The 21222-nt window shown below is 44.9% G+C and overlaps 1 protein-coding gene and 2 long non-coding RNA genes across 6 annotated transcripts in view; 2 read left to right on the forward strand and 1 right to left on the reverse strand.

Moving 5' to 3' along the window:
- Nucleotides 1-21222, forward strand: part of SAMSN1 (SAM domain, SH3 domain and nuclear localization signals 1) — a 1266558-nt gene that overhangs the window by 507317 nt on the left and 738019 nt on the right. The window lies entirely within an intron of this gene.
- Nucleotides 2012-3219, reverse strand: LOC138526576 (uncharacterized). Its single transcript, XR_011283628.1, has 2 exons — nucleotides 3064-3219; nucleotides 2012-2474 (listed from the first exon to the last, which is right to left on the reverse strand). It is a non-coding gene; the product is annotated as an uncharacterized lncRNA (long non-coding RNA).
- Nucleotides 3505-4810, forward strand: LOC138526577 (uncharacterized). 2 transcript variants are annotated; one of them, XR_011283630.1, is made up of 3 exons: nucleotides 3506-3758; nucleotides 3898-3979; nucleotides 4348-4810. It is a non-coding gene; the product is annotated as an uncharacterized lncRNA (long non-coding RNA). The 2 variants fall into 2 exon arrangements; XR_011283629.1 differs by lacking the exon at nucleotides 3898-3979 and having other exon boundaries at nucleotides 3505-3758.

Consider the following 21222-nt stretch of genomic DNA (forward strand, 5'->3'; position numbering starts at 1 on the left):
CTGAGCTGCAATGTGAAAAGATAAAAAATTGTTCTTCATAATTTGGCGTGGCTAGTACGGGGGCTGTGGATATGGCATGTTTTAGTTCCTGAAAATGCTTCTGTCATTTCTGTGGTCCATCTCAGCTTCTTGTCCCCTCTCTGTGCTTCTTTTAGTGCCTCAAGCAGTGGTCCAGTGTATGAGCTATAATTGAAAACCCAAACCCTGCAGTAATTGCATAGGCCCGAGAACTGCTGCAGTTCTCTCACTGTCTGTGGCTGCGGTGTGTTTGTTATGGCCTGTGCCCGTTGAGGTGCAATGTTTCTTCCATTTTGTGAAATGAGCTGGCCTATGTAGAGCACTTGTTCCTGGCAGTACTGTAGCATTTCCTTGTCTACCTTGTACCCTTTTTCTGCTAGCACAGTGAGCATCTTAACATAGTCTCTCCTGCACTTCTCTTCTGTTGAGCTGCAGATGATTATGTCATCTACATATTGTAGCGCTGTGCTCTCCATCTCAATGTTTCCCAGGTCCATTTGTATTGTGAAAACAAAGAGAAAATATCGAGATGAGTACCCCAAAAGGAAATACACTGAACACGGGTTACAAAGGAACATACAAAGATCTTTATTTTATACTGAACAGTTTCAAAGGACAAAGCAACAGATAGCTATCGGCCCTCAGTACAACACAGCGAACTCAAGCGTGGTTCGGTGTGCTCAGTGAGTGGGACTGTACATTAGAATAGTCACACTTTATATACCTTCGAAAACATGATGTTCAACCCTTCTGTAAGTTAATATTGGTTAATACATTACGGATCTAGGGTTCGTGCCGAGTTCGCACATCTGTACACTTAGGGTTTGCCTTTAATACATTTGCCAACAAGCCTCGATGGCAACAGTATATTTTAGGATTTCTTGTTAAACCTTCTCAAACATCTATACAATGTAGTTTAAACAAGTGTTCTCAGTTCAGTATTTGGCTACATTGTTCTTAACATATGCTCGCGGATTAGCTTCATTGGCACAAGTAATCCTCTACACAAAGGTCAACGAAGGACATGGTCTTAGTTCATGACCCCAACATGAAGCCTGCAGGCAAGTTATCCATTAGTTTATGCACAGAGGTCAAGACGGCCATGTTACATTCGGAATTACACTGTCCGCCATTTTAGCTCACATGGTGACTTTACGGAGAGAACCTAAAATGGCGGATAGACCTAAAATGGCGGTTTACAATAACTCTAAGGTCAAGACCTTGTAACGCGGATTTCATCGCAAGTGGCTTATAAGCAGCTTGGTGTAGGCCAATACACATATATTCATCATAATAGGAGGCACGATATAATTTCCCGTTCGACAAACCCTCCTTTTGGCCTATGCCAAGTGCTAAAAACTACTTCTGATCCTTTTTGTGAACAACTCCATGTCTCATCGTCCATGCACCCTGAATCACTGTCGGAAATATCTATTGCCATTAGATCGTCTATCAGGATTTCTTTTAACACATATTCTTTGGAGCTCTTATCTGGAGCATGTACCTTATGTCCTATTGTACCTATCGCCTGTGCGCAACATACTCCTAGCATCGAACATATACTAGGTAAACACTGTATACAGCAACAAAGAAACAACAGAATTCCCAAAATGATCAGTAAGACAGAAGTACCTTCCAACCCCAAGGTTGCAAGAAGTCCCAGAACCAAGCGCTAAGATCCCAGTTTACCTCGGGAACATGCACTTCTGAACTAAGGACGTGCAGATTCTGTATTGCCTTGAAGATAGTTGGGGAGGAATCAGGCACGAAAACACAGCGAGTGGACCCCACTACTTTACACTCTCCACCATGTTCAGCCAGAATGACATCTAATGCTATCCGGTTCTGAAGTGCTACTAATCTTATTGCTTTCTGTTCTAATGTCATATTATAGAGTATATTGCAAACACTGAAAGGAGCAGGGTAACTCTAGCCTCTGGACCAGAGTATTATAATAACATCAAGAAACAGAAAAGATATGTCCAGAGCAAAATATGTTTAGAAAAAATGTATCCAAATTTATTAAAGGTGATACAAAAATTGAAAACTAGTGAATAAATCACTCAAAATTATTATACACTGATCATTTTAACATAACAGAACAGCAGCAACAATATGCCGAAAATCGGCTAAAACTTCATCACTCATACTCAACATACATAGTACATACATACACACACAACTCATCATACCGTGGCATACATCCAAAGTACTAAAAACACAGAAAACATGCTAAGAACCAATGGGGAAGAGGAATTCATAACTAGTCCCCATAATAACACTCATTATTGCGGTGTTTACAAACAATAGAAATAATTCACAAACAATCTATTGTCAGGGTGGATAGGAAGAACAAATGCAAAGATCACATCCCTGTAGAATTTTTTCTCTCGACCGGTTTCGACGTGTAGTGGTGGTTAACTGAACGTCTTCCTCAGGAGGTGGGTGTTACCATTCTGAAAAACAAGTACGCAAAAGCGACTATAAGCTACTACATGAAAAAGTCTTTGCCGACTGCCTGTAACATACAATTAAAGAAGGAGAAAAAGGACTGCTGCTAGCAGCCTAAGTTATTAAAAACAATTAAGAACCGTGTATACCATAGTGAAAATAAGCATATACGGCCCCCGCTACAACAGCTGTGTAAACCAGAACAAGAGGGTAAGTGACTCCCAAAAGAGAACCGTGCAAGATGAAAGGGAACCTTCAAGACCATGGTGGATCGGCAACAAGAATGTATATATATAATAATATATATCTAAATACCAAAAAAGCCTGACCAATGGCAATGTCTGTATCTAAAAAGAACTAGTAGTGGACTAACCTGATGAAAACCTAGCTGCTGCAAAAATCGATGCAGTGTAGTGTGGCCAGTCACGCGAGACAATTCAGGACTAAAACATAACCTGAAACCAGAAACAAGACCAGAATGCACTAGGTCAGATAAATAAAAAAATATATATAAAAAAATAAAAAAATAAATAAAAAACCTAGGTTCAAAGTGGAGTGCCTATGACTAAGGCAAAAATAATAATAATAGCTCACCTGGAGGGCGCCCCATGCAGTTTAAGATGATCCAGCGCTGCATGTATTTGAAAAGTGAAGAGGCAGCGCAACTTAGCCTGAGCCTTCAACGCCGTCTGTAAATGACTACAAAAGTGGCAAAAGAGCTTCATTACAATGTTAAATGGCAAGCAGTGACCCACGGCTTACCAGAGTACAAGGGCACTGCATGAAATGCCTCTAAAAGATCTCCAATAAAATGGGAGGAAGCCTACAGACAACCACACCGTTCTGGGGGATCCAAAAGGTGTTTAAATGTAAATGCACAAAAAGCCCAATAAATCAAATGGAGCTACGAGCACAATTGAAATGAGAAGGTAAACTTAAGGGCAAATGGCAGCTATCTAAGATAAACGGTGCTATGTTTAAATATAAACACACTTGGCACTTCGTGTCATTTACATTTAAACACCTTTTGGATCCCCCAGAACGGTGTGGTTGTCTGTAGGCTTCCTCCCATTTTATTGGAGATCTTTTAGAGGCATTTCATGCAGTGCCCTTGTACTCTGGTAAGCCGTGGGTCACTGCTTGCCATTTAACATTGTAATGAAGCTCTTTTGCCACTTTTGTAGTCATTTACAGACGGCGTTGAAGGCTCAGGCTAAGTTGCGCTGCCTCTTCACTTTTCAAATACATGCAGCGCTGGATCATCTTAAACTGCATGGGGCGCCCTCCAGGTGAGCTATTATTATTATTTTTGCCTTAGTCATAGGCACTCCACTTTGAACCTAGGTTTTTTATTTATTTTTTTATTTTTTTATATATATTTTTTTATTTATCTGACCTAGTGCATTCTGGTCTTGTTTCTGGTTTCAGGTTATGTTTTAGTCCTGAATTGTCTCGCGTGACTGGCCACACTACACTGCATAGATTTTTGCAGCAGCTAGGTTTTCATCAGGTTAGTCCACTACTAGTTCTTTTTAGATACAGACATTGCCATTGGTCAGGCTTTTTTGGTATTTAGATATATATTATTATATATATACATTCTTGTTGCCGATCCACCATGGTCTTGAAGGTTCCCTTTCATCTTGCACGGTTCTCTTTTGGGAGTCACTTACCCTCTTGTTCTGGTTTACACAGCTGTTGTAGCGGGGGCCGTATATGCTTATTTTCACTATGGTATACACGGTTCTTAATTGTTTTTAATAACTTAGGCTGCTAGCAGCAGTCCTTTTTCTCCTTCTTTAATTGTATGTTACAGGCAGTCGGCAAAGACTTTTTCATGTAGTAGCTTATAGTCGCTTTTGCGTACTTGTTTTTCAGAATGGTAACACCCACCTCCTGAGGAAGACGTTCAGTTAACCACCACTACACGTCGAAACCGGTCGAGAGAAAAAATTCTACAGGGATGTGATCTTTGCATTTGTTCTTCCTATCCACCCTGACAATAGATTGTTTGTGAATTATTTCTATTGTTTGTAAACACCGCAATAATGAGTGTTATTATGGGGACTAGTTATGAATTCCTCTTCCCCATTGGTTCTTAGCATGTTTTCTGTGTTTTTAGTACTTTGGATGTATGCCACGGTATGATGAGTTGTGTGTGTATGTATGTACTATGTATGTTGAGTATGAGTGATGAAGTTTTAGCCGATTTTCGGCATATTGTTGCTGCTGTTCTGTTATGTTAAAATGATCAGTGTATAATAATTTTGAGTGATTTATTCACTAGTTTTCAATTTTTGTATCACCTTTAATAAATTTGGATACATTTTTTCTAAACATATTTTGCTATGGACATATCTTTTCTGTTTCTTGATATTATAGAGTATATCCATGGTCCGGTTGCTGGTTCTCTCCAGTACTCTCGCTAGTCTTCTGACGTCTTCGGAATTCGCTATATGTCCCCAAAATGGCACGAATGATTTCGCTACGTCTCCCATAACCTGGGCTGGAGTGTCGCCATTCTCATCCCGCCGTTGACGAGCCTTTGAAACCTCTACAGTACTAGCTATGAATGCCCCAGGTAACAGGATCCCTAAATAACAAGTTCCCTGCCAATCCCCGGGTAACCATGGAAATGCTACATTACCGCAAACAAAGTAGACAGGTTCGCCTACATACAAAGGTATGTCTTCCCCAGTCAAATTTGCAATGTTGGCGCAACCTTTAAAATCTCCCATTAACTGAGTACCATTCCTCTATATGCAGAAAGAAACTGAATCAGGGCTATGGTTAACAGCGTAAGATGGAGGCATGGCATCCTTATTGCCTATCAAAGCCCTCTTGAAGGAAATCAAAGATTGAAAGGGACGAGACAGTCTATCAGAGGGCCTAATAGAAGCAAAGTTAGGCTTACTTCTATTTGCGAAAAGGGAGCATCCCAAGGGCGTAAGTACACGTTTCTCAAATCTATTCAAATTAGTACCATCAAAGTTCCCCGAGATGCTATCGTTCCATCGGCCAAAGAATAGTGCTCTAAGAGAAGCATAGCAAGCAGTTGTCAAAGGTAAAGGATGAATATACCAACCTAGCCCCTTATCCCTGTGTTGCGGTAAATGCGAGCATACCCAACAGTTGGACTTATTACAAATGGCATGTGTAGCTTTCATGATAAGTAACAAGGTATTGTTGTAATATCTTTGTCTATGCTGGGAGTCTCTGGGAGACAGAGTATGCAAATGCACAAAGGGAGTAGAAACAGTGGGTACATTTTCAGTCGGTAACAAGGTCTCTAATGGATGTACTTCCTCGAGATGCCAAAGGCCTAAGACAGTGACTATTATAAAACCAATTATCATTATAAAAAACAGCAATACGTTTTCGGGGCCCAAACAATTTGTCCATTTTCCTGGCCGGTCACACGATCATTTATCAGTCCAGTACGAGTGGTAGCGGTTGCAGGCATGGCAGTCTTCAAACGGAAACCCCAATGTTTTTTTTTGCTGGCGACCTCCAGGCCGAGCGACTTCTTAGTCCTTCTACAACCCTAACCAACAGAATCCCCTTTTTCGAACAATTACTTGAGCAAAAAGTAAGCCCTTGATGATTTTCCTTTCTTCTTCGCATGCACAGCCGAACCGTGCCGTAAATCTATTTCCTTGGACGTAAATTGTACCTTGTTGTCCCTGGTACTGATTGATCCGAGAACAATGTGTTGTCACTTCCCGTTGGAAGCAGCGTATCAAGAGCAAGTGAAGATGCAAGATCCGGAACGACAGTTTCCGCAAGCCAAACTTTTGGACAGTGTGGAGACAAAATGACCGGTTCCCCAGGCCTCACGGGCTCAGAGAAATTCTCTGATGCACTCTCAACACTATTTACTGCTTGGGGATCATTGGTTGCAGCGTTAGCGAGGGGTTCTTTTTGTTCTGTATCGTATGGCACTTGGTGAGGAATTCTCTTGACATGCGTCGTGTGGATCCAGTTTTTTCTGCCTGCGACATGCACCACAGTCTGTGTGACCAGCAGGACCTGGAAAGGGCCCCACCACCGAGGTGGAAGGCAAGAAGATTGCTCAAATGCCTTTGCTAACACCCAGTCTCCGGGCCGAATGCTGTGGCCAGGACCCTCGTATCGCACAGGTAAAGCCTCTCGCACCTGGTGATAAATCAAATACAGGTTTTTAGTCAACTGGCTACAGTAATCTGAAAGAAGTACATTTTCAACATTCTTTAAAGATCGACATTTCGGAAGGTTCCAGATATTCGCAGGTCTCCCCATTATCACCTCAAATGGAGAGAGCCCAGTCTTAGTTTGAGGGATTGTACGCATAGCTAGAAACACGATCGGTAAGGCGTCCGGCCATTTTAGTTTGGTGCCGGCGCACGTCTTAGCGAGCTTGTTCTTGATGATGGCGTTGTGTCTTTCTACTAATCCGGCACTCTGAGCGTGTCTGGACGAATGGAACCATTTGTCGGTCTGCAATGCTGCATATATCTGCAGAATTACAGCAGCGACAAAATGTGGACCATTGTCCGACCAGATGACTCTTGGTAGCCCGAACCTGGGAAAATACTGATTTTTGCAGTAGTCATGGCTGTAGCGTCTTTGACAGGGAAAGCCTCAACCCATTTTCTGAAAGCACAGATGACAACTAACACATATTTCAAGTTATTACACCGTTCCATTTCAATAAAATCAAAGAGAATAACCTGAAAGGGGACTGAAGGTGGTCCAAAACTTCCCCTCAGAGTTGATGTTCCCTTTCCCAAATTGTGCTGTAAACAGATCATGCAGTCTTGAATATAACGCTGAGCTATTTTAGAGATTTTGTCATTCACCCAAACTTTCTCCAACATTTTTGTAAGCTTCTGGGCACATACATGTGTAGGGCCATGAGCCATGACGACCATCATCATCATGTATGCATTAGGAAGTAGCCATTTCCCTTCGACTATGTCCACCCAACACCCATCATCATCAAGTTTCCCCAAGCCTTCAGCCCATTTCTTGGACTCTTCTAATGTGGTATCGGCTTGGATATCCCTTACGGAATCAACACCCTCATCCATTGCATAGGCATTTACAGTCTCCCTTGAAACATGCATTTCTGCAGAGAAATTGGTGGCAGTCTGCTTAGCTATCTGATCAGCGAAAGCATTCCCTTTTCCTATATCATCTATAATCTTTCGGTGTGCTGCACATTTCACGACAGCTAACTGAGAGCAGTTGTACTATTAGGGAACCATGCTGAATCTTTGTACCATGTGAAGTTAAGAACCCTCTTTCTGACCAAAGTCTCCCAAAGTTGTGAACCACCCCATAGGCATACTGACTATCAGTATATATGTTTACTGTAAGCCCTTCAGAAAGTTCACAAGCTCGGTTCAATGCTATAATCTCTGCAGCCTGCGCGGAGTTATGTGTGATTCTCTTGGTTTCCACGACCGTACTCAATGTAGTGATTGCATAAGCCGCTGTGGATGTACCATCCGGAAGTTTGAAGCAGGAGCCATCGCAAAACAGCTCCCCTTGTGGATTATTCAAAGGAGTGTCCTTTAGATCAATTCTACCATTTGTCTCTTTTTCGGTAGTGTACAGACAGTCATGTGACTCTTCGTCACTGCAAGCAGTACCTTTCCGGAAAGGTAAGAGTTCAGCTGGATTAAGAACACAACACCTCTTAATGTGTATGTGGGGAGTGAACAAGATCAATTCATATCTCGTCAACCGTGCGGAAGTGAGGTGTTGCGTTTGAGTTCTGTTCAGTAGAACATCTACAGAGTGAGGCACCATCAGGGTTAGATCATGGCCTAGGACCATTCCCTCACTCTGTTTTACAGACGCAGCAGCAGTGACAACTCGCAAACATCTTGGCAAAGCGTATGCGACAGGATCAAGGGCGGAAGAAAAGTAATCGCATGGCCTATTCTTCCCTCCATGTTCCTGCGTTAATACAGCCAAAGCACATTCATCACATTCATGCACAAACAACACAAAGGCCTTTTCATAGTTTGGTGTGCCCAAAACTGGTGCCGAGCACAATGCAGTCTTGAGCAGATCAAATGATTGCTGGTGTTCTGTGTTCCACGGCAATGGGGGAGAAATGCCCTTCTTCGTCAAAGCCAACATCGGCTTAATCACTAGTGAAAAGTTTGGGATCCACAACCTACAGTAAGAAGCCATACCTATCAAGGCTCTAACTTCTTTCTGCGTATTTGGGACAGACATGCCGGAGATGTGTTTTATTTGTTCAACTGTCTATCTTCTTCCCTCCTTCGACAGGAGATAGCCTTAATAGGTGACCTCCTGACAACAATATTGGAATTTTTTAAGTGAAGCTTTGTGTCCATGTTTAGCCAGATGTATAAGTAATAACACAGTGCCTTCCTTACAAGCGCTCTCAGAATCGACAGCCAAAAGCAAGTCATCAACATACCGAAGCAGTGTACAAGTAGAGGGCAACTCAAGGGTATCAAGCTGTTCTTTCAAAGCCCTACTATAAATGCTAGGACTTTCCGTGTAACCTTGCGGTGCACGGGTAAAGGAATACAAAAGTAGCATTCTTCAGATCCACAACACTAAAGTAAGAAGCTGAAGCCGGGATCATGGTTAATATTGTCGTCACATCAGGCACAATTGGAAATTGCGGAGCGACGACCTTATTAATGACACACAAATCAATTATGAAACGAAATGGAATTGCATTATTGCCTTTTTTGTACACGGGCAAAATTGGACTATTGCACAAACTACCTGCACTTTCCTCAATCACCCCTCGATGCACAAAATCGGAAACAATGCATTTCGAAGCATGCTCACCCTCAACTGAAATCTTCTATTGTGGAATACGTGGCAGCTTTATTCCATGTTTCAAGACTATTTTAACAGGCTCAATATGTAAAACACCAACATCATTGTCGTCAATTGCCCATAAACACTCTGATACATCACTGAATTCCTGCGGCAAAGGTCTGATTAAGAATTGTGAGACAGAAAGTTGCTGTGGTGAAATCGTCAAACGCACTCCATCAGAAGAACAATGAATTACCGCATTTAATTCTTCCAACAGATTCAACCCCAGCAAATTCTCTCCACAATTCGGAGTCAAAAGGAATGGACAGTGGTTCATGAAGGGACCCAAAGAAATAGCTACCGGCGAAGAAACTGGGCAGACAACTGGTGTGCCAGAAAACCCTACAGAAACATTGGTTTGCTCTGACAGTGAAATGTTTGGAACCCGAGAATGATCAATGGAACACTTCTGTGCCCCAGTATCTATCAAGAACAGATGTTTCCTATTTCCCACTATCATTTCAGCGTAGGGACCTTTCTGATTAATGGGAATAGGCTTTGGTTCCAAACCCCGCTTCGGGCAATCCTAATGAAAGAGAATATCATCAAAAGGAAGTTCTTCAGAGAGATATGCAGCAGAAGGATGATTAAATATGTTTCTAGTATCCACACTCGGAGTCTGATTATCCTGGGCGACCTCTGGATCGTCTACCCATATTTCCAAATGTGTTATTTGACCTTTGTCGTAGGATCGGGCATTGTGCACGCCAATGACCCTCTTGCCGACAATAGGCACACTGGGTAATGTTCACACGACCCAAGGGCACACTTCCTTGTGGAACACACTGACCTTTAATCTGCGAACTACCTCCTCTAGGGCCTCTAACAATTTTCTGTAATAATACTTAAGTCTTTAAATCACCTTTCCTTTTTTCGACTCTTTCTTTTTCATTATTGACACGATTCTCATAGTACTGAGCCATGTGCAGCACTTCTGATTGAGACTTCGCTTGCCAAGCACTCTCGGAAGACATCATTTGCGACTGGATGTCAGGCAACAATCCACGCACAATTTTGTCTACAAATAATCTTTTCCCAGACTCTGTGCCTAAGTCTTATCCACTGAAATCTGAGAATACCTGTTCGAACCGATTGAAGAACTCAGTAGCACCCTCAGACTTCCCTTGAACACAGGCCGTAAGCTTGTCCCAAATAATTCTCTTTTCGGGAATTATAGTTTTCAATTTCGCAATGATTCTATCAGGTAAAGTTAGTATCACCTGAGGCGGTCTCTCACCAGCTGGCCTTTCTTCATCAAGTGTAATTATGTTAGCCCATGTATCTCCCAACCCTGGTACGTCGTCTATAGTCCTAACCTGTTTCCACAAATCTACGGGAAGGAGTACAGGAAATAACAGATCAATATCTCCCAAGGTGAATACCAAGGATTGCAAGACAGAATCTATTTCTTTATAGAATCCTGTCGGATTTTTCTTAATGTCAGGAATAGATTGTCTAATGGTATTCACTTCCTGTCTTGAGAACGGGACGTGAACAAACTGTGATACATAATGTGCAGGAATGTTCACAGCAACCGTACCCGCTGCAGCATCGGCCGCAATCTCAACCTTCAGGACAAATGTTGGAGGAAACTCTCTCATAGGCAACTGAGAAGTGGGCAACTCCGAACGCTTACTAAGCAACAGAGCCAAGTCGAGCGCTAAAGCAGCCGAAGAAGTGTCAAGTGAAAAAGCTCTCTTATAAATACTCAATAACTCTTTGGGACAACAAATCTTTCGGTTTACACATTTATCCTGCAGGTACTCTACCATTACCTGTACCACTTTCCTCTGCACTTCTGGCGTATACTGACTATATGTGTCATATACCTCAACTGGAGTTATCGACATATCTGAGATCCAGCTAATCGCATCTTTCGTACAAATTCGTACTTCCTCAGATATCGATTTACGACTAGGAAGGAACCGTTTCTGTACATACATACTATCCTCGTCGTCATCCTCATTCTGTAACCTTTCCAACTCCTTTCTATACTCAAATATCCTCTCGAAATGCTCATGTACTTTCTCCACAGTTTCTCTTGAAATGCTAAAGTGTTCAGATCTCTCAACCGTTTTGGGAGATCTGCATTATTTAATTTGCCCCACATTACACATAAATGAATCCCTAAACCTCCAATAAAAGACATTTTCTCAGGAAAATTATCCATATTAGAAAGTGTGGCAAAAACATTAGCTCGATCATCTTTTTCCATACAATGCTTAGCCCATGCAATCAAATCACGTTTCTTCTCTGGAGGTACAGTATTGCGAGTGACAACCCTTTATCCCACACCCTGATCGACTACAAGCGGTGCAGGACCACTTGGAAGAGGGGGAGCAGGCAAGTTCAATGGAGGTACTGACACTGGTGCAATAGGAAGAGGTGGAGGAACAGGTGGAGGAACAACAACTGGAGGAAAAGGAACAACTGGAGGAGCAGGAGCAACAGGCAGAGCAGGAAGAGCAGGAATAACATCAGGAAGAGGCAAAGCAGCAGGAAGAGGAACATACAGAGGTGGCGCATTGGCACCATGCCTTCGTTCATTTAACAATTCGTCAATAAATTTGTCGGAAACATGAAGGTCGTTAGAAGGATAGATTTTCTGAATGCCAAGTGAGAAAGCCCTATCCATATTCCTAGCTGACTCAGACTGTTTATCTTGGTCATATAACAGCGCTTTTTCGGCTTTCGTTTTATGACGGCGCGCATGTTTTTCTCTACTCTTAAGCTGCTGTAACGCTTCTTTTTTCCAATTCTGCAAAACATCAAATGCTGCAGGTCTAGCCTTTTTCTTTAACAAAATTGACTCTAAATACTCAATACGAGGGATTTCTAAACTACTATTGATTGGCCACTGAAGTTCGGAAGCATGTCTGGTTTGTCTGTGCCAAATATCATTAAACACTATACTACCAATGCCATGCTTACAGTACATAGTACAAGCCGGCGACCCCTCCTGTGGTGCCGGACGGCTAAATTCCAAATATTGCCTATCACTGCGGAATAACGCCCTGAAGCAGGTAGACAATTTCCCAGGCATATCAAATTATTGGTGTTGCCTGGTCAATAATTGTATTTGCAGATACAATGCGTCAAAACAAATTATCAAAATACTTAAGAATCGGGTCACGACTCACCTGATCAATCCTAAGGAGGTCCGATCAGATTTCAAAATTATTTTCTAACTAATACTACCTCGTGATTGATGATTTCGGAAAATCTGCCCGCCTCGATAAGTGGACCCTCGTCAAGATGCCGTCTCGGACCACAAGCTCATCGTCCAGGGATCGGGTCGTGCAGCGCTGCTGAGGTATCGCGTCTCTTTCAGAAAGGGGCCCCGTTTACACCGTCCGATCCCGGTCCGATAGCGTGTGTCAACCTTCAACAATCCGGCATCAATCTTGAGGGTCTCTATTCGGGCGCCATCTGTGAAAACAAAGAGAAAATATCGAGGCTGAGTACCCCAAAAGGAAACACACAGAACACGGGTGTGATGCTGGAAATGCATCAGAGGGACAGGGCCTCTGAATCCTTGTCCTTTACTGCTTTTTATCGTGTGTTCTGTCATGTTCTCTGCCCAGGAGTCCATGTGGGACTCCTGGCAGTGCAGCTCTCTCTTTTGGTTTGGTGAACAGACCCATGGGATACCCTTATGGCACCCATGGGTAGGGGTACAACCCTGTACCCCTAGTGTATGTTTTTGGGCACCTGTGGGTGGCCCACAGAGCAGGGTATGGGCTGGTGGCAGCTCCATGCTGAATTTGACAGGTGCTCTGGGTGTCCTCCATTTTGGGATACCCAGGCCCTGCCATTGGGATCAGTTGATTCCTGATAGGAAACAAGATGGCCCCTGTGGCCTCTTGCCTTCTATTGCCTGTTACCTTGTTTTCCCAAAGTCCTGGGAAGCCCTGACTCTGTCCCTTCCCCCTGACTGGCTGTTGGGTGGAAGTTCCATATATGGTGTTGTTGTGAAGGCCCAGCTAGACTGACTGGAGCCTTCCCAGTGACTGTATGTTGTGGGTATCTCCTGTGGGTGGGACCTGGGTGAATGGAGTGTGTGACCAATATACACTCCTTGTTGTGGTTGTGGTTTCTGGCATGAGAGACAAAGACTGAGACAACCCTGCCCGAAACTGGCCTGAATGCAGTGTGTAGTGTTGAATGGCTGGGTACTTGTCCCAATCCACATTCCTTGTTGTGAGTGTCTGAAAGGGAGGAGTGTGGCCTGAATGCACTGTGTGCCTGATTGGCTGACTGACTGCATGAATGCCCTTCTGTATGATTGGCTGCTGAGTGTGTGCCAGCAGTGTGGATGAGAGACAGAATAGTATATCTGGGGACCTCTCACCACTGGTAATTGTTCAGAAGCGTTCTGGAGTTGAGTCTTCACTCTAAGAGTAACTGGAACTGCTGATCCTCGACGTCCAGCTGGAAGAAGAAGACATGCTGTTGCATTTGCTTCGACCGATCCGAAGGCTGCCGAAATCGTCGAAGACTGACCCGAGAGAGGACCTGGTAAGGCGCCCTCTTCCCATGCTCCGAGGGACCATCGAGCACCGCTCCATCTTTGCCGAAGCGCCCTGGAAGACAGACCCTCGAAAGGCTGCCGACCCGAGACGGGACCGCCGAGGAGATCGAAGTGAAGCACCCGGACATCGCCGCCGTCGAAGTCCATTGCCGTCGACCAGGGTTCGCAGGTTTGTGTAACCGCTGGAGGCCCGTCGAAGTTGTGTTGCCCAGCAGTGGGGACCACTTGACGCTGTGCCGCCGACGACCGGAGCCGCCCGCTCCTTTGCCTAAGAACATTCGAATTGAAGGACTCCCTCGTCCGCACCGTCGACCGCTTTATCCTGCCGGAGAAAGTCGAGGACGACCAACGCGCCGAGGAGAAACCTGCCGGTGGGTTTCCCGCCACCCGAAGACCACAAAGACTCGAACGACTCGACGCCCTTGCTGGGCCTCCATCTCCACAATCTTTGCGGTCCAGAACTATTGTCACCGAAGTGCCCCGCACGCCTCTGCCTTGCAGGACACCGATGCTCCGACGCCGACGAGCACCGCTCGGACGAAGCTGCCGCCTCATCGACGCCGTTCTACCCTGTTTGTTGTCGGACGTTCGACGCCCCGTGTCTCCCGCTTGAAAGGGAAGGCATACAAGAAGGGCCGTCGATTCCCCGACACCGAACGCCGAGTTCCTTGACGGACGTTCGACGCCCCGTGTCTCCCGCTTGAAAGGGAAGGCATTCAAGAAGGGCTGTCGATTCCCCGCCGCCGAACGCCGAGTTCCTCGACGCTTCTCGACGCCTCTCGATGATCCGTGACTCCCGCTTGAAAGGGGGTCGCTCAAGAAGGATCCGTCGACGCCTCTTCGAAGAACTCGACTCCACCAGGTACATTGGGGGGGTAAAAACATTATAGGAGGGAATAAGACTTGCAGAACAATATATGGACTGGGCTTGTGCTATATCCTTATTTTACAGGTTGCCCAGGTGGGGGGATCTCCACACAGAACTGTGTCTAGTGGTAGGGGCCAGTATTCTGCCTATTGCTCAACCATCTTATTTTCTCTCCTCTCTCTATTGCTGGTTTCACTCTATTGATCTGTGTGACATTGTTACAGTATAGTTGATGCACTTTAATGAGATCTAATACAAAGGGTGGTACCACTTTAGAATTGTATATATTTGCCATTGTTGATTTTCCTAAGTACAAAGTGAGTTATTATGATAAGTGTACATAACCTTGAATATTGATTATATAAAGACTGTGTCTAACCAATACAGTGTGTGGACATTCCTTTGTGGGGGCTTGGGGACTACACTGTACTTAAGAACCAGCCTGCATCACCTCCTGAGAAGCTAGGCCTTGATTGCTCGACCATAGCTACCGAATAGAGAATCTAGGCTGGGGTCCTCTGTGCCTCCCCTCTACCATATAGAGAGCAGAAGTACAGACCACCCCCTACCGGTCCTTTACAACGGGTTACAAAGGAACATACAAAGATCTTTATTTTATATTGAACAGTTTCAAAAGACAAAGCAACAGATAGCTATTGGCCCTCAGTACAACACAGCGAACTCCAGCGTGGTTCAGTGTGCTCAGTGAGTGGGACTGTACATTAGAATAGTCGCACTTTATATACCTTCGAAAACATGATGTTCAACCCTTCTGTAAGTTAATATTGGCTAATACATTATGGATCTAGGGTTTGTGCCGAGTTCGCACATCTGTACACTTAGGGTTTGCCTTTAATACATTCGGCAACAGGCCTCAATGGCAACAGTATATTTTAGGATTTCTTGTTAAAGCTTCTCAAACATCTATACAATGTAGTTTAAACAAGTGTTCTTAGTTCAGTATTTGGATACATTGTTCTTAACATATGCTCGCGGATTAGCTTCATTGGCACAAGTAATCCTCTACACACAGGTCAACGAAGGACAGGGTCTCAGTTCATGACCCCAACATGTAGCCTGCAGGCAAGTTATGCATTAGTTTATGCACAGAGGTCAAGACGGCCATGTTACATTCGGAATGACACTGTCCACCGTTTTTAGCCCACAGGGTGACTTTACGGAGAGAACCTAAAATGGCGGATAAACCTAAAATGGTGGTTTACATTAACTCTAAGGTCAAGACCTTGTAACGCGGATTTCTTCGCAAGTGGCTTGTAAGCAGCTTGGCATAGGCCAATACACATATATTCATCATAATAAGAGGCACGATATAATTTCCTGTTCGACAGTATCTCCCTGGTAAATATAGTTGGGGATTCACAATACCCTTGGGGCAGCCTCGTGTGTTTCCATTTTGTGTTGCGGTATGTGAAGCGTGTCAGATCGTGTGAGTCAGGGTGTAGTGGTATTAAGAAAAATGCATTTTTGAGGTCAATCACAGTGAATCGTGATGCCTCTGTTGGTATTCCAAATAGTATGGTGGCTTGGTTAGCCGCTATAGGGTACTCTGCCTCTACAATGTGGTTGAGGGGTCTTAGATCCTGTATGAAATGCCAAGACCCTCCCTTGGCCTTGCGCACAAGATACACAGCGGTGTTGCATGGAGACTCTGATGGTACTAGTATGCCTCTCTCTATCAGTGCTGTTATTGTTTCATATATTCCTTCATCTGCCTCTTTTGATAGTGGGTATTGCTTCACTCTCGGCAGTATGGGTCCCTTTTTCAATTTTATTTTCACACCTCCAATGCTTTTGATGCAGCCCAAGTCATATGGACTGGTGGCCCATAAAGAGGCAGGTACTTTTCCCATATCCTCATAAAACGGCACAACTGTAGCGGCTGGTGCCTCTAGTGCCAGTGCCATTTTTTGTGCTACATCTCTGTATGTTACTGTCGCCCAGATGTGGACGCTCATCTGAAACACCATCTCCCCCTCACCATTATCATCTGAGAAGAGCTTCTCATCAGATACTTGTGTTAGTCAGCACCCTTCCATTAGAGCTATAACTGCCCTCCATGCCCTTTCTTCCCTGTCTTGGGCATGTACCGCAATGTAACCCTGCGTTGCCACAATGCTCTCAATGCTCAGTGATATCCTGGTCCCTTCCCTCTCACTGGTTGGTGTTTCTGGTCGGAAAAGGTGAGTTGTAAGCCTCCTCCAAACCTTCCCTTCAATTCCTGGCAGCCATGCTATTGCCATGTCTGTCCCATATTGGAATAGTTCTCCATCTATTGGTTCTGCTCTTGCTACTGTTTTGCCGCAATAAGCCTGCAATATTTGTCTAGCTGTGAGCATGCTGATGCCTGGTGTAGAGCAAATTATCCCTTTGTCAGTGAAGTAGATAGTCATGTTCAATCTGCTCATGATAGCTCTACCTAGTATGTTTACTGGTGACTTTTTTGAGTATAGCCATGGCAGTGTCATATCATGATCACCTACAGATAGGGAGATGTTATCTGTGAAAGGAACCAACCCCCAAGCCCCAGAGAATCCTTGAGTGTTCATAGCTTCGCCTGACAGTTGAAACTCCCCCTCTCCTAGTGGCCCCTGTGTCAACTAAGAAGGAAACATTTTTGTCACCTATCGTCACCTGTATGCGTGGTTCCTCCGCAGGGTTAGGTGTTATTGATAGGATGGGACACATCAAGGACATCTGTGGGCTGTCCTATTGTGGGTATAGTGACTGTCCATTTCCTGTGAGTTATGACCCAATATTGTCACCTTCCCAAGCTGTGTCTGGGCTACAGGTGCGTCAGTAGATGTTATCGTGCTGTCTTGTTTTTGTGCTAATTGTTGGCCAGTTTGGACCTGCTGTTGCTGCTGTATACTTGCTGTTGCTGCAGTTGTGCGTGTGCTTGTATGTTTGGTTGTTGCTGCTGTTGTGGGTGCAATGTCTGTTGTTGTTGCTGTTGTGGCATTTGCATTTGTTGTGGTGGTAATTGTTGTTGCATCCCCTGCTGTTGGTAAACCTGTTGTTCCCCCATAGGCCCTTGCGCTGGTCTCATCCTACATGTGCGCGACATATGTCCTACTATTCCACATATCCAACATGTCGGTGGTTCCCGTGCTTGCCAGTGAAGTCCCCCCATGTAGTCCTGATACCCCTGCTGGCCCTGTTGATTGTAACCTCGGAACCCTCCCCCTTGCTGGTTGATATATATATATATATATATATATATATATATATATATATATATATATATATATATATATATATCCTCTCCCTCTCATTTGCCCGTCCCTCCCTCTGTAGTTTGGGTACCCGTTTCCCATTTGCATATAACCTCCTCCCATTTGTTGTATGTGTGTCAGGGGAGGAAGCATTTGCTGTGTCACTACTTGTGCTTGCTGTGGTGGTGCTACCTGTAGTTGTGTCTTGTGTCACCATTGTCTGTGGTTGTGTGGGGGCTGTTATCAGTGCTCCCTCCATGGCATATTTCGATAGCTTCTTCTGAACCAATTTTGCTTTTTCAGCCTTCCTATCCTCCTCCTTTTGTTTCATTTTTTCCTGCCACATCCTGCAGTAGTGTACTATTGTCAGTTGTATTTCTGGCCATCCTTTAGCTTCCATCCCTACTAACTTCTTTAACTGTCTCTGTTCTTGCTCCGGGAGCCCTTGTACTAGTATGTGGTAAAAAATTGCTAGGGTTTTGTCCCACGGTTCCCGTGTTTCCAAGCGCCACATCTCCTGAATCTCTTGTATGTATTCAACAGGATCTTCATTCTCCCGCATCTTTCGTGATGTAATTGCTCCTATGTCTGAAGTGTCTGGAAATTGTACCCTCAATGCTTGCCAAAACGCATGTCTGCAATTGGCAAATGGTGCTCCATCATGTGCTGTGTCATGTATTGTCACCCCAGGGAATCCCGCCCTCTTCCATATGTCACCAGCAGCATCCCCCAGTATGGAATAGGAGGCCCTTCACGTCTCTCACCGCTAATGTTTGCCCTGCAGTGTGTTTTTCCATCTCATATATCCACTTTCCAACTCCTGCACTCAACGATGGGAGTCTGCATTTTATATTTTCCTTGTCTGCATGCTTCCAAGGGATGTATTGTGGTCTCGTCCCTCCCTGCTCCAGTAGTGGCATTAAATTGTACCCCCTCTCCTCTTCCTTCACCCTCCTATGTGCCGTTATGTCATTATACTCACCATTTTCCTCCATGTCCGGTATTTCTTCAATACTATCGATGTTTCAGGTGTTTACCCTTTCACTTGCTATATCTATCCTCCCCTTTTTGTGCCCTTCTGGTCCTACCATTGGTATATTTGCCCTTTCTTCCTGTCTGCGTCCTGGGAGATCTCTTAGTCTGCCAACATATGGGGTGTGCACTGGTGTTGGTGTCAGTGGGCGTGGTGATGGGTGTGGTGTTTGCGTGGGTGTGGGTGTTAGTGGTTGTGGCATTTTCCCCATTGTGTCTCTATTCCTTTGCTCCCCTGCGTTTGGTCCTGCCCTTCTCTCGCATGCCCATGGTGACTCGCAATTAGTGCGCGTTATGTATAGTTTGGCTAAACTCTCCCTACTTCCATCTCTTCCATTGATGCTCGAACCTTCCTCTTCTTCGCTGCAAAACCCATCAGCTAATGTCAATCCCTACTCTGTGCTTTTTCCCCCTACTGTCACTGTCTTTAAATCTATTAACTCTGCATCCGTGTACTCACCTCCTCTATCCTTAGCTGCCTGTGCTGATGTTGATGCCATTTCCTTATCATGGCGCGTGTATTTCCTAGCTCCATTTTCCATCCTCCTATCTCTCCCCTCCCCTCCTTCTTTTCCACCACTTCACCACCTATCTCCTCTCTTTTCCTTTTTATTTCTTCCCATATTTCTTCACTTACCTTTTCTAATATCCTTTCCTCATCCTCTTTTCTCCCCTTTATTCCCCCTTCCCTCCTTAATATGCTTTATATAACTTTCCCTTCATCATACTTCGTGCACTTTAAGCTATAATCCTCTTTTTCCACATTTCCATTTCCCTATCGTTCTTTTCTCTCTCCACCTCATTCCTTCTCATCACCCTTTGCTCTGCGCATGCCATTCTTTCCGCTATTGCCCTAATGCACTCTCCTTTCTTTTTCCGCTCCTCCTCCTTCCTCTTCATTCTCGCCAACTCTTCCTTATGTGCTTTCTTTTCATTCTGCCTCCTCCGTGTCTCTTCCTCAAGCTGCTTGAGCAATGCGCTTCGCACATTCCTCAATTCTGCCAACCTTTCCTCCAATATCTCCTCTTGTGACAGTCGCCCTTCTCTTTCTTCACTTACCTTCGACCCTGTCTGTGTGTTTTCCTTCTCTTCCTTATTGGCCTTTTTCACTGTGTCCTCCTCTTGCTTAGTTAATGTTCCTCGGATTTTCAGAAGTACCTGCGCTGCTATCCACTCCTCTGGTCCTACTTCTGCAAACTTCCCCACGTACCTGCTGTCATCCCCCTTCCTCACCTGCGTAGTTGTTGAATCTACCATACCTACCTCCCTGTCCTCATTTTACAATCATCTGGTGGTGCGTATGGCGGGGGGCTGTATGCGGGGTTGGAGTATCCTTCAGCAGCCGTTAGTTGCTGCCTAGCCTCTTCTCTAAGTTCTGTCAGTGGGTACAACCCCCCTTCCTCCTTCTTCACTATCTTAGCCACTTGCGCTCGTTCTGTCTCTTCTCGTTTGACCTTTGCCTCTGCTACCGCAAATGATCCCTCTGCCTCTTCTTCACTTTCTTCAGTGCTGAGCTCCTTTTTGTTCTTCTTGTCCCCACCCCCTCCTTTCCTCTTCTCTTCCTTTTCCTCATTTCCCTCCCTTGTCCCCTTCTCCTCTTTTACCCACTGCACTGTGTACATACCTGTATCCCCAGGTCCAGTTCCCTGAAACATCTTCCAGAGGTCAAAAACTTCTAAGTGGTTTGCTAATTTCTTCCCCTTGTTAATATTGTGAATGTATGTCAACAGACTGTGTTGTGTATACGTATCGAAGCTGCCGTTGGGCGGCCACGGTACTCTTACCTTGTTGTCCATTCCTTGTGTCCACTCAGTGCTATACTTAATTATTTTTTCCCTGTGTGGTGTCAATGGGCCTCATTACAGGTCGGGCGGTCCGCAATTAACAGTTGCGGTAAACCCGCCGCCACTGTTAATTCCGGACCGCCCGATCCTGAGTCCTGCAGGCGGGAGGTGATCTTCCCACCAGGTCTGACCTGGCGGGTTGAACACCTCCCGCCTGCAGGCGGACGTGGAAACACCAGCACCATCACGAGATGGTGCTGGTGTTTCCACTTCCCCATTCCCATTGAGTCCTATGGGACTCAATGGTAATGGGGATTTGCACCATACCGCCTCCGGGATTCCCAGGACACCAGGGTCGTAATGCCCTGGTATTTCCGGGAGTCACGGAGACGGAAAGGTAATATGAGTCTGGCGGTAACCAGGTGGTTTTACTGCCGCGGTTACCGCCGGACT

The sequence above is a fragment of the Ambystoma mexicanum genome, chromosome 7p (genome assembly GCF_040938575.1).
Source record: "Ambystoma mexicanum isolate Mex_15411 chromosome 7p, UKY_AmexF1_1, whole genome shotgun sequence".
NCBI lineage: Eukaryota > Metazoa > Chordata > Amphibia > Caudata > Ambystomatidae > Ambystoma > Ambystoma mexicanum.